This window comes from Centropristis striata, chromosome 15 (assembly GCF_030273125.1).
Source record: "Centropristis striata isolate RG_2023a ecotype Rhode Island chromosome 15, C.striata_1.0, whole genome shotgun sequence".
Classification (NCBI taxonomy): domain Eukaryota; kingdom Metazoa; phylum Chordata; class Actinopteri; order Perciformes; family Serranidae; genus Centropristis; species Centropristis striata.
In genome coordinates, this window is record NC_081531.1 from 19,558,955 (window position 1) to 19,572,910 (window position 13,956).

Sequence of the window (13,956 nt, forward strand, 5' to 3'; positions counted from 1 at the left end):
TTAAAATGAACATTCAGCGTGCTGTTCATTGTTTGTTTACATCCGAGTACTTCCAATATGGCTGACATCGGGGTAACTGGCTACAATGCGCTGTGTAAAACACTCTAAAAAGTGCCGGTCAGAGCTATTCTGATTTTCTTTTTTTAATAAAAGCCTCCTTCAAATAATAGCCTGCCCCTATTATTAGCCGGGTCCCAAACTGATTTTTCATTAATACAAACCCCGGCTACTATTTGAGGAAATACGGTATGTCCAGATCTCAGCTTCCTGGTTGCTAACCCACTCCTGCTTTAGAGAACACATCACTGACTCCAAATTCAGCACTGAATCCACTTCAAGATCCTGCTCATCACCTACAAAGCCCTCAATAACCTAACCCCCCACACATTTCAGACCTCCTCCAACGTCACTCACCACCTCAGATCATCCGATGCCAACCCCCTTCACCAGGACCAAGCACTGCACTGCCCCCCCCTTTGGGGAAAGTTTTTCTGGTCTGTATCCTGGTTTTCTCAAGTGAACCACCTGATTAAAGTATCCCTTCAAGTGAAGCATGAAGAAGGCTGTTTCATGTAACTAAAATCCTTCAACAATAGCGGCTGAGGTGAGGGCAAAAATCCATTAGCCCCACCTCCCTTTTATGTGTATATATAAAAACAGAATGCATGAAATGTCAAGGCCCACTGTAAAAAACTTGTGAAGCTCTGCGAAAAAAGCACATATGCTTTTTTGGTGTGTGAGTTTAACCCTCCTGTTATGTTCGTTTCTCAGGAACAGCAATAATGTCCGTGGGTCGGTTTGACCCGGGACATGTTTGATTATCCAAACGTGTCAGAAACCAAAAAATCCCAATAAATATTGTTTATATTTCATTGATAACTCCTTTACTAACCATTTCAATCAATAATTAGTGCAATGATGTTCTTTACCTCTCACAGATCATGGCTCAATGAGGATAATTCACTTATTTTTTTTCATAAAAAGTTTTCATGTACATTGGAATGACCTACATATAAAATACAATGGTTTTATATGACATCGATTTTTTATTTTATTTGTATTTTTACAAAAAATACCTTTAACTATGTATATAGTTAAAGGTATTTTAGAAGGGTTAGGGATTTATAGAAGGATTAAGTGGTTGCTGCAGTCAGTATCCAGTTATTATTTAAAGTGCATCGTTTGGCTTTCCTGCACTTAGGAAGCATTCAGTTTCAGTGCATATCAGAACACAATGTAAGGGAAATTCAGGAGACATGATTGTAGCTTGAGATATTTCATTACAGGTACAGGAAACAATAAGTCACCATTATTATTTTTGACTGGCCATATCACACCGCAAGATCTGTCCTGGGACCGGCACACACCACCTCTTACCCAATGTCACTTGGAGCCATATGAATAACACTCACACACACAGTACAAAACCAATTGAATAATCTTTCAACTATTAAGATTTAAGATCTTGGAGCTGTGTGTGGGAGTTCGGTGCCTTGCTCAAGGGCACTGCAGCCCTTGACTTGTCAGTCCTGGGATTCGAGCCCGATTCCTAACCTCTAGACCACAGACTGCCCAAATTAGCTTTATGTTTATACTCCACAGTCAGAAAATGCTTCCTTCAAGGCAAAAGCTAATCTCAACAACAGATTATTTGCATTCTAGAACTAGTTCTTATTTTGCTGTGGAAATAATATGACAGCAGAGGCAGGTGTGTGAGGAAACATCAACAGGAGAAATGAAATGACAAGGACATCTAGGCACTACTACTAAGGACATTTCATCTGTCACTACATTGTTTTGTCATTTAGTGTGTGAGCTGAAGACAGACACTGCGCATCCAGTCAAAAATTAACTTAGTGTATCCGAGAAAATTTCGTACAAAGCCATAATTATTTGACACACGCACATGCAAACACAATAGTATATCTGTGCACCAATAGCTCCGTATACATCCTGAAATAATTATTTCATAATAGTTTTATGTGCCTTGTTTTACATACAAACCTCCTTGTTTAGCTGTGTTGGCCAGAGTGAAAAGCTCCAGTACTGTTCAGAGCTTACCTCATTTTCCAGACCAGTCAGTTTCCCTCAGGGAGCCGCTATGGATGTTTGTATTTTATTATAAATAAATAAGCTTCAGTGAGAATGAAGCCTTGTACCTTGTTGATGCCATTAATCCCCATTAATGTCACTGATCATCACCTCAGGTGTTCGATCACAGTCTAGAGACATGAAGTGACAAATTCCTAGAAAGAGATGTGTTTGTTTTAAAGATGTAAGCATGGAATAGCATGAACATATAAATACAATGTTATTTTTTGATTTTTTTTAAAGGCATATTTTATCTATTCACTAAATATGCTTGTTGGAACAGTATCTGTGGAAATCCATTGTATTGCTGTTATTTTGTGATGAAGTTGTGATTTAGTAGAACTTAGTGATTCTATGAGCTTCATGACTTTCAGCCTACTGCTTGCCAAGCTAGCTGATGGGACCCACATTTTGTGCATTGTTACACTGGTACAATGTATAATTGTCAGGGTCACACATCCAAAGCTTTCATGCTACAAATCTCTCACCATTTCAAAATGTTGAAAAAAGACCAAAATTACACTGTGGATAGTTTGGTGTTCCTGTGCTTTGTGTTCTCTACCATCATCCAGCTTTTTCTTTATTTTTTCCCTCGCTTCGAACTTCTCCCTTTGTTCCATCATTTTACATTGTCCTCTTTTATTTTCTTCCTCAATCCCCTCTTATCTCCTCTGCTGTCCTCCCATTTCTTCTTCTTCCCTCTGTTTCCTTCACAACACATCTTCCTCCTCTCCTAAGCGACAATCATATGTCCCTCTGCACTACAGCTCCTGTCTCAGCTGAAAGATGAGAAACATCCTGCCATATATCATCTCAGCAAGGGCCATTTGACATGTTTGTAATGATATGGTTTATGCATTTTAGTGCTATTGACCAGAAACAACAGGTTTAGTTTGCGTTTAGTTTACACTGATGTAGCCTCTTGGCAGTACCTTGAAACATTACATTGAACACCTTTGATTAGGATTTGTTTGCAGCTAAATCAAAGAAAAAGCAGGACCATTTACATCTTAAAAGATACAACCACAGACAAGGATAAAAAAAAATCTTTACCATATGACCTGAAGGTCTTAATTCAACTCATAAAACTTTAGCAGCACTATTCGAAGGATATCCAACAAAATATGGAGTGATAGAGCAACCAGATATCCTTGAAATACATTTATCTGCTGCTTGGTTAAAGGAGGAAGCCAGGTGGCATACTATAAAGAGCTATAAAGTACGTGTTGGGAGGAGGTTGGGTGAATGAGTCAAACAACATGACACAGGGAACCACCATTTTTGCTATTTTCCCTTCTGTACCATGACAAACATATGATGGAAGAATTATATCGTATTAGATGTTTTAAAGGGTGAGGAAGAACTAGATACTTTCAGAAAGGCACATCCTTAATTAGCTTCCATGATTTTGTATTAAAAGTTAGTGTCCCAGGATGAGGATCATGTTCCTGATTTTTTGCAAATAAATGCAGATTAGCTAACTGGGTATTGATTGAATGCAGGCACACGGTGCTGAACCCCTTATTGTCCAACAACAGCCGATTATCAAATTCAAATGAGGTGAACCTGCTGAGCTGGGGCCAGCGTCGGGGAGCTTACACAGAAAAAACAAATCACTGTTTCCTCATCAAAATGGAAAAGTACATGGGTGGGCCCCAAATAGCCCAGTCAGTGATTTAATAAGTAGGAAACAGACTATTGTACAAGCAGTCAACAAAAATGCAAAGTGTCTCAGTGATTTAAACTGTACACATACACTTTTACACTTACACATAGCCTAATAATGTTGTCACTCTGATGAAGTAGAAATTGAAAACAGCTCCACCTTTCAAAGTGCTAACCCTCTTCTGTCAGTCTTACTTTTATAACTTTTCAAGGATTTTCTGACTGGTCCTCCCACTGCTCTTAGCCTACTTTTAGCACAATATGTTGCTTGGCAACAGTTAATATGTGCATTAGCACTATTATACTTATTTTTTTAAAGTGTTGTGACATAATACATTAAATGATGGGCTAAAATCATTATATATATAAATATACATATATTTATTTATTTATTTATTTATTTTTTAATTGTCCACAAATCCACAAAACTGACTAATACTTTCTGACGTCCTGAACCTGTCTGTGAGAGTCCTCCCTGCATGGTTCTTACAGAAGATGGCCCTTTAATGGATCAGTTTCATACCCCTGAACTACATTCTATATATTTACAGAGCTGTGTAAATGATCAAATATGTATTTCAGTTGCCTCTCCATACAAAACTTGAAACATTAATTTATTAATTACCTTTAGCTTTTGCCTTCAAATGACATGTAACATTTTATTGAAACCATCTGCATGAAGGTCAAACACAGATAGCCGTTTTATTTTAAACACCTCCACTTCTGTTCACTCTTTGAATCAAACAGTGAGATTAATCAAAAATAAATGTATAATACAGGCGCATGTTCTTGTGACCTTTTGAAGTTAATAGTTTATCATTCATACACCAGTCTGATTATTGTCTCTGAGAGGAAAAAAATCATTAAAATGAAAAAAGCAAAACTAACATTTCCAAAAAGCTCATGAGGGGCCTCCTGCAATAAAGTTACCATGGAGATGGTGAGTGCTGTGTGGTTTGTGGATGAGGTTAAAAAATATATTTCAAGAGTTTTGTGTTAAAAGGTGTGTCAGACGCTGCTCTGCAGAGAACAAATTAAAAAGAAACAGTTCAGCCCGCAACATTTCGAAAACAACTCCTAAACTGTGATTATCTTCTGCAAATATCACATCCAATTTAATAATATTCAGAACAGCTTATGATATACAGTCCAACATCACTCCCTCCCTGTCTTATTGCTTTATTATTACTGACTTTTTTTTTTTACCAACTTAGCTGAAACTGTCTGGACAAAGCCATTAATCACAAAGCTTTTGTATTAAGAGACCTGGATATGAGACTCCAGAATCACATCTTGCACCCTTTAAAATGGTAAGCTTACATTAATGTAGTTAATGTGCACTAAATCCTATGTTAACACATCATCATTCTCTGCTCAGCACGGAATTCTAAATGGAAAACATTGAGGGGTTTGTGTGCAGCCATTGTGTTCAAGCTTCAGTCTGTTTGCTGTTTGCTAATTATTTGTCAGAACACTTGGAAATGACATTATATAGAACATATCTAGTGCTGATCTTCTATATAAACTACTGCGAGATCATATCACAGACGGCGGATTATTGATTTAATTATTTCAGGCATTAGCAGGGATAAAATCCTCATTGGCTGGGATGTGAGGAATGGCAGCGCTGCTCTGTTTGTTTAAAACAAACAAAATGTTATTTGGTTTGGAGGGAATGCTCACAAAACTCTGCTCAGAAGACTAAGCACAGCACAATGGGTGAGACAGATATCTGTGGAGCATAGAGGAAGAATGACAGAAGTAGACTGTGTTGTGGACTCTGTATATGTGATAAAGCTGTTATTTTCATTAAATCTCTGCAGGCAAATGACTGCCCTGAATTTAGTGATACTACACCTAAGGCCTCTGGGAGCACTCTGTTTTCCTGACCTAATACTGTTCATAATGCTCGGTTCATGAAGTAGGACATAAAACGCCTCTGGAATTGGTACAGATTGTGTCTTTTGACCCCCCTGCAGGACGAATCTAAGATCATTGGACCTCTCTGACACACACATACACAGCATTGTTATGGAGGTGAGATGAGTTTCTCAAAAAGTCAAATGTAAAATGCTAAAAACAACTGTGTGGACTGGTCAGTTAATGCGCCAGCTACAACAAGTGGGCCAATTCCAACAGCTCCCAAATTTAAAAACATTAAAGTCAGGAATTACATTTCCAAATGGGTGTGTTTGGTGGGTGGCAGCTCAATCAATAAGGACTTGGCTTGGGAACTGGAGGGTTGTTGATTAGAGAGACCGGGTATGGAGTGTAGACCATAGACTGTATATAAACAATGAAGGTAGTCATAGTGACGTCCGCTGTTGGTCGAGTTCGGTTCATAACAGCTGTCGCCACTTGCTTTTCATCCATTGCCATCCTTGATTTTAAACCATATGAAACCATATGTGGACTGTGGCGGAGTGACGGGTAGATATGAGTGTATCTTAAAATAAACTGTCAATGCTAAAACAAAATGTTCATTACTTACTGGAAAAATTGAAGAGCCGACTCCTTGTATTGTCTTTAAGTACAACTGAATGCTGAACAAGACATTTTTAAGTGACCAAAATGTTCAAATAAACTGAACATACACTGTGAAAGGGTTTGTTTTTCTACTATCCTGATGTCTACTATCCTATAATATCCAATCACACGGTAGACACGGCCAAAATCATACCCATCTATTCTCTTCTAAATGGGACCATTATTTACACAATATTTTAACATCATATTGTTTCCAAGAAGACTTAAAACAAGCGATTGAGAGCATAATGTTGCCACAAGCATTTTTTCTGAGGTAATAAACCAAGTGAGAAGTAGTCTCATTTTTGAATTGAGATAGATAGGACCAGACTTCTTTTGAAACCGAAGTTGGCGACCCCTGTTGGATTTTCGAAAGATTGCAGGCTTAAGGCACTTTGGGTTTGCTTCACTGCTCAGACAGGGAGGTTGCCCCCTGCTGTAGACTGGTAGCTGGAGCCTTGTGAAAGGCATTGAACTCTTTACAGTTCAGCGTGCTGTGCTATAACAACCAATCATTCTCAATTTCTCCACATACATTTGTATGGGTTAATCAAGCAAAAAACAACAGCAGCATGGAAAATTAATTTCCCTTAAGGGAAAATAAGATGCATAGTTGTCATTATACTGAAATGTTACATGTTTCATCATGGATGTGTTAATGGGAATTCAATGTCTTCCATGCATTGTAATGAAAGTTTTATTGCCTTGAGGCAACAGAGCATCTTAGTTGCCTCAAGGAAAACATTATGCAGTTAAGCCGCCAAGCTCCATGATGGAGATACACAAAAGCTAGAAATCATTGGTCCTTTGAAAGAAATTGATATTTTCTAAAGCTAGAATGATCCATATACTTATTTACGATGGTACAATTTATATTTTTATAGGATTTCTCTGGATTTTTTTTTCTTTTTTTGTATGTGTTTATTTATTGCATTTTGGTTGAAAGCAACCCTTTAAAACATGAAGAGAATGGGTAGCATATCATCTATTGCAACTCTTATGACAGTGTTAGAAGGGCCATTTTGATATGTATGTATTTATGTATTGTCTGAATTAGTAGCCTGGTTTTAGCCTTGTACTGTTGTGCATTGATTTGCCATGGAAACCTACAATCTTTAGGGCTCAATAGCTGGTTAAGAAATGATTAATAATGAAGGAACATACTGATGAAGACCCATTTGGATGTCTAACATGACAGTTGGTGTTGCTTGAGTTTCATGCCAGTACTTGATAGCACCTTGGCGTAGTCTCAAAATTCAAATGTAAATCCAACTGTGACTTACTCTGCTCAGGCCAAGTGTATCATGGTTAATATTTACAGAAATAGGCTGTTGTATTGCTAGAAGGATGTTTAATGGCTAAATACTATAGAAGAAAGTGACAAAAAAGTAGGGAATCCACTAGGGGTGACTCAGGAAGCTTTAAAGTTATTAAAATCAGCCTCATGCTTTGGCTTCTGATTATATTTATTATCTCACAATGACAGGCTTGCATGTATTGTGCCATTTTGTGTAGTGTTAGTGTTGTTTTTGTTTCCTTACCCAGGAACAACAGATATCAGTTAACTGCTAGCTTACTCAGGTGCAATTACTTTTAATCGTGCACTGTCCCTGCAAATATAAACAATAACAATAAATATATGACCAGTAAGGAGACATGTTAAATGCAGTGCTTGTTTTAGGACAAAGCATTAGGCCTGGCACTTGTGTGATTACATGTAAATACACAGAAGTGTAAGATGCATAATCCAAAATCAAATAAGGACTAATTTCTGTCTCTTAAAATGAATGAGCTCTCATTTAAGGGAGTTTTTATTTGATCATTTCAAGCACCATTAGGGCCTGTGGAGAGGATCAAAAGTTACCCTGACTTCTTCCAAATCCACTTGCTGAGTGCACTCAAGATGCATGCAAATGTATTCAGAGTAAGTGCAAGGGGACTTATCCCTTAATTTGATATTAGTATGGGTGTTCTGTCTCACAGGTGGTGAAAATGGTACCTGAACATTTGTCTCTAATCACTGCATCAGCTCAACGCAGAACCTAATGGAAGGCGTCAAACCTAATGGCAGAAGGTGCATTCTGCGATAAAACAGGGTAATTCCACTTCACAATAATCACAGGGGTCCTATCAAGTCGATAACTGCATTTACAGCAAATGTCTCTCAGCACAGACGGTGCAATTTTCTGTCTTGCAATCGCCGGAAACCCATTTTACTTAGGGTGAGGAGGGAATTGGTGGGTGCTGAAGGCGAAATTTCCCAGGAGGGCTGGGACATATTGTGAATATCACTTGTATTGGAATGTATCCAACGGATTGTCACTCAGAGGAGGGGGAGTTTGGGAACAATAATTGTGTGCACTCACATGAACAAATGTGCCCCAAGGTTGAAAGGGGGCAGACATGTCAACTCAGTGGTAGGTTTTGAAACAATCTGTTTGAATGATGCTAGAGATGTGAACATGATTCATGTTCAAACTGCGTAGTAATGAAAAGACAAAAATCTTGTATTACACAGGATAGATTCACTTCTGCTTCATGCTCATATAGTGAATTTTCTTTCTATTGCAACATGGATTCAACAACTGTAGACTCCTTAACCTGCTGGAAAATACTTAATTGGCTTACGCTCACCTTTTTTGTTGAAGAAACCAAAACACATAAATGCATTGACCACACAGGTTTTCTATATTCACACATAGTGAGTAGAGAAGTCCTGTCAACAGGCAGGTCGACCTTTAAATCAACAAATAAAGGATAAAAAAGATTAGACTTCTTTTATGTTAACCTGTTCAGGCTAATGTAAATATTTAAATTATTGTATTTAGTCAAATCTAAAAAGGTAGCAATAATAGTGCTTGACTTAACCCCTGTGCATAGCTTTGTCTGTTTTAAAAACAACAACACCATTGAGTTTAGGTCTTGGAATGTGTGGATCTAAACACTCCTCTGTGTCATATTTGAGTGTAGGAACTCAATGTGGTTATATGGTTTGGAGTTTTTTGAGCCACTTTGATAATTGGTCATCATAAACAAACTACCATAAGGCGTGTTTCCACTGAGTACTTTTTGAGTACTTTTTGGAAAGTGGGTGTTTAGGCTACGCCCACTAGCTAGTTCCCCCCAGTCTCTGTTCCCATACAGGTACTTTTGTAGTGGCTAACCAATGGAGTCTGAATGTGACAACAAACTGACGCAGCAAGCAGTGTTACCAACATAGTGACATTCAGCGACTATTAAGATCCCTCTAGCGACTAGCAACGAATCTAGCGACTTTTTCTGGTGTTATTGGAGACTTTTGGAGACTCGTTCCTACTCTTCTTAACGAGCAGCGGGTGCCGTCCCAAAGCACTCACAAGCAGTCCAGTCCTCCCGCATGGTCTCTCCAAGCTACAGTCAGCATAGCAGGAGATTTTTACCCATCACCGTCCAGTTTGCACCAGTCTGCAAATGAACCACGCATGTGCAAAATCGCTGCCTCAACCATATCCAATCAGCGTTGAATAGTCAGTAGCGGATCAGTAGCCTACCTGAGCGGCTAACCAGTGAAGTTGGGCGGATCTTTGGCGGATCCTCTCTCCCAAGCCGCACCCATAGCAACTCACTAGAGGGAAAAGTACCGAATGGAAACGCACCTATTATGGGCCGACACCATAGTGCCTAGTAGACTCTTGGTGTGACCCAAAGTTTGTGCTGATGCCAAGGCCCTGAGACACAAAGTCAACTCCAAAGAACTACAAAGATTGAGGTATGCATCACATGTGAAAAGTGTACAGGAAGATTTATAATCAATCTTGACATTGAGTGTAAAAGTTTTCTAATGACTTTGGGAATAATAGCTTGACTGAACAAGTTTAACCAAACCATGCTGTCACATGACCAAGGACCATACTACAGTTACCACATGTTGAGTCAACTACATGACACCTTTAATTCAAGTTCAATTTGCTAAAGATGAGGGTGGTTTCTAGAAAAATAATCTAGAAAGTGGATCTTAACATTCTTTTGTCAAATTAATCAGTACTGTACCTGTTGAAGAGAAACATGACCAAACTGTGTTCTCCAGTCACAGCACTGTATTCCCCAACCTCCTTCACCGCAGATACATTATTACAGCAATATCTCTTAGGTAGCGTGACATGGCATGTCATTTTCAGTGTAACCAGAAGAGTTAGCTTGTCAGAAAATATGAACAAATATTATGTTTACCATTTGAACAAACAACATTTTTTTTTTCTGCTGAGCACAATCTTCTACAATGACCAGCCAACCAGAGGGCATTCCTTATTATTTATTAACAAAAACAATGTCTGTGTATTGATTCAAATCATTTGGCACATAATTAATCACAGCTAATGATAATTGTTTGTCTCTGGCTGGCCACTTTCCACCGGAGAGCCCATCCCAACATTTACACTTTCACTAAATATGCAGATTTTTTTATTAGCACACTTTTGACGTGACAAATCATGACATTGACAGGCAGGTTAATTTAAATGATAAGCATTTCTCTCCAGCAAAATTCATTTTGATATGTATCTACCGAGCGCAGCCATGCTATCACAGCAAGGCAGCTGGCCTCGAGCCAACGTAAATCGCTCATTATTTTCCAATTAAACTCAGTGGTATCTATCCAATTTATATTCAATATGTTTACGTTTTTGTCCCACAAGCATAGCTGTGTACCTCTCTCTCTCTCTGTACTCCAGTCTCTCCCTGCCTTCTTCCCTTCCTCTATATCTTTCTCTGTCTTCTTGGACCATTGGCTGCCCTGTATCCTCTCTCTCCTGGCAGTGGTGCCCCGAAAAATATAGGGATGGCCAGACATTTTAACATTACTCATTCCGTGCAGTCACCCAGCCTTCAAATATTGTTATTGTTGTTGGCCTGTTATCATGATGGTTTACATATTTGCCTGTTTTCTCTTGCTTCAATTAAACAAAAGCACATTTACAGACAAGCACACACTAACATTAGCATGAATAAAATATGAGCAGATGCATAGAGTGCATATTTATGTGGTTCTTTCCTGTCTCACTGCTGCTATTAGGACAGTGATTTACAGAGGCCACTAATGTGAGCACTAATTCAAATGTTTGTCACTTTTAATGAAAATATCATCAGCAGATGGTTTGTGAATGTACTAAATGACAAATAAAACAGCATACTTGGTACAAATAGATGGATAGTGTTGTTGTCCCAGAGGGGGAATGTGTTTTTATAGTGTCTCGCATAAAGAAAATGAAGTTGCACACTCATTATACTCTTGCTGACATATAGTCATGCCTCTGCTGGTTTTTTTTATTTCAGGTCCACAAACCCTCATGCTCACTACGCTGTTCTAGTGAAAGGCCACTGGCTCCTCCGCCACTGAAGGGCTCTACACATCTAATGCTAAACTAATGCTGAGTTCCTCTCAATCTTTAAGAGGACACTAAAAATCCAGCTCTTTACTGAACACATCACACATAATCTACAGGGATAATGGTATATTATCTATGCTAAAAAAAGACAACAATGTTTGTTTAATGAAGATATTTTAACCAAAACAGGAGAGCAGCGCCGACTGCTCTGCTCACGAAATGGAATGGAACCCGAGGCATTTACAGTGAAGCGCGATTCAATGAGATCGCACCACATCCAGTAGGATCGCACAACACATCCGGTAGATTACAAAATAAAACAGCGGACAAATCTGATTGTAAGTCATGAAGTTTTCTCAACATTAGTGTCTCCCGCTGCAACAGAATAATATGTTGATCGGAAAATCAACCTCAGACACAAGGCATGTAATGGGCGAAGGTTTGATCCGTTAAATACACAGAGGAACAGGGAGATTTCAAAATAAAATACAGCGGATCGTCTTTTTCTGGCGAGATCTTCGCCACAAAGTGATTATGTACATTCACGGAGTGAATACTTAGAAAATAAAACATATTTCTCGCTAGAAATGTAATCAAATCCATTCCTGATCAAGTCAAAATATTGATTTTTTCACTAAAAATGAGAGAACTGTCCGCCATGTTTTTTGTCTGACCGCTGGAACCTTGAAAGTCACGTGAATTGGACACAAACCAATAGGAAAAAATATCCATGGAATTGCCACGGGATATGATTGTCATTAACTTGCATTGTAGCAAAATCTGTGTCAGTTTCACGGAAATTTGAGTGATTCCGTGGCTATTCCACGTATTTTGAGTTAAGCAAATCCGTGGCTATTTCACGGATTCCTGTGAGACCAGGTTGGATAATGATAATAGTAATAAAACAAGCACTATTTGCACTGTCCGTATGCACTTCCTTATAGCAAATATGGACTCAAGCTTAACCCATGGTACTTACTCATGTGTTGTCTTTTGACTTCATCTTTGCTTGCTTTATTCTCAAGAGGGATCTGATGACACTGACTACATGCCTCCTTACACCGGCAACCTGACTGAGCGAAGCCGCTGTTAATTCATGTTAGCATTAACTGTAGCATTAATTGGGATGTTCATTTTGTCTAGCAAAAAAACAAAAACAAAATGTATGTTACTTACCAGAAAACTGAACAGCGACTCCTTGGAGTGTCTGTTAGTTCAACCAAACGCTGAACAAGACATTAATGAACAAAACGTTGAAATAAAAGTCATTAAGTGAAATACAGTGTGAAAGGGTAAAAGTTATGAGACCAAACTGGTAAACGTTGCCGTCTGATGATGGCTCACCTGGTTAGCCAGTTGTCAATCAAAGGTAGCCACACCCCAAATCATATGATTCTTTATCTTATATTTACGGTGGCCCTGAAGTGCAAAACACGCCAGCAATTCACACAGCACGCCAGCATTTCACCACAGCACGCCAGCATTTCATCACAGCACCCCAGCAATTCATCAAACCAGAAAGGGTAGGTACATATTGGACACTGATCCTCCTCCTGATTGGCTCCTGCCGTCATTCACTTCTCCATAGTAAAACCAGTCGCCCATGTAGTGCGCCCGTATTGTGATATTTATGGTAAATTCATTGAGCCGGTCCAGAGCGAGCTGACATGAAGGATAAACACATTACTGTCATTCTTTTTCACTTTGCAGTATAAAACTCTTACCTGCAGAGAGGAGATGAAGTGTTAACTGGACACTCCACGTGATATAATCAAATTGCGTCGCGCCGAAAATGTATTTGTTGTGTCGGCGAAATTCACAATACAATGCCCTTGTATATTCATTCATTCAGCCTCTCCGCTTATCCGGACTCGGGCCGCGGGGGGCTGGAGCCGATCCCAGCTGACTTTGGGGGAGAAGCGGGGTACACACTGAGCAGGAGCCGCTGAACTGGCGACCCTCTTGCGGTGAGGCAAGAGTGCTAACCACCACACCACCGTGTAGCCCAGTAAATATTACATTAGATTAAAAAATAATCTGTTTCCAATCAATAATTCCAGTCTAATACCGGAGGACCTCGGGTCTTCTCACTCACAAACTCACAGAACGTGTCTCTGTGGAATATCAGAATAAAATGCCCTTTGATATTTACTGTACAGTAATTATCCAAGCGCATTTTATTATGAATTTCGCCGACACGGCTCCAGCCCCCCGCGGCCCGAGTCCGGATAAGCGGAGAGGCTGAATGAATGAATATACAAGGGCATTGTATTGTGAATTTCGCCGACACAACAAATACATTTTCGGCGCG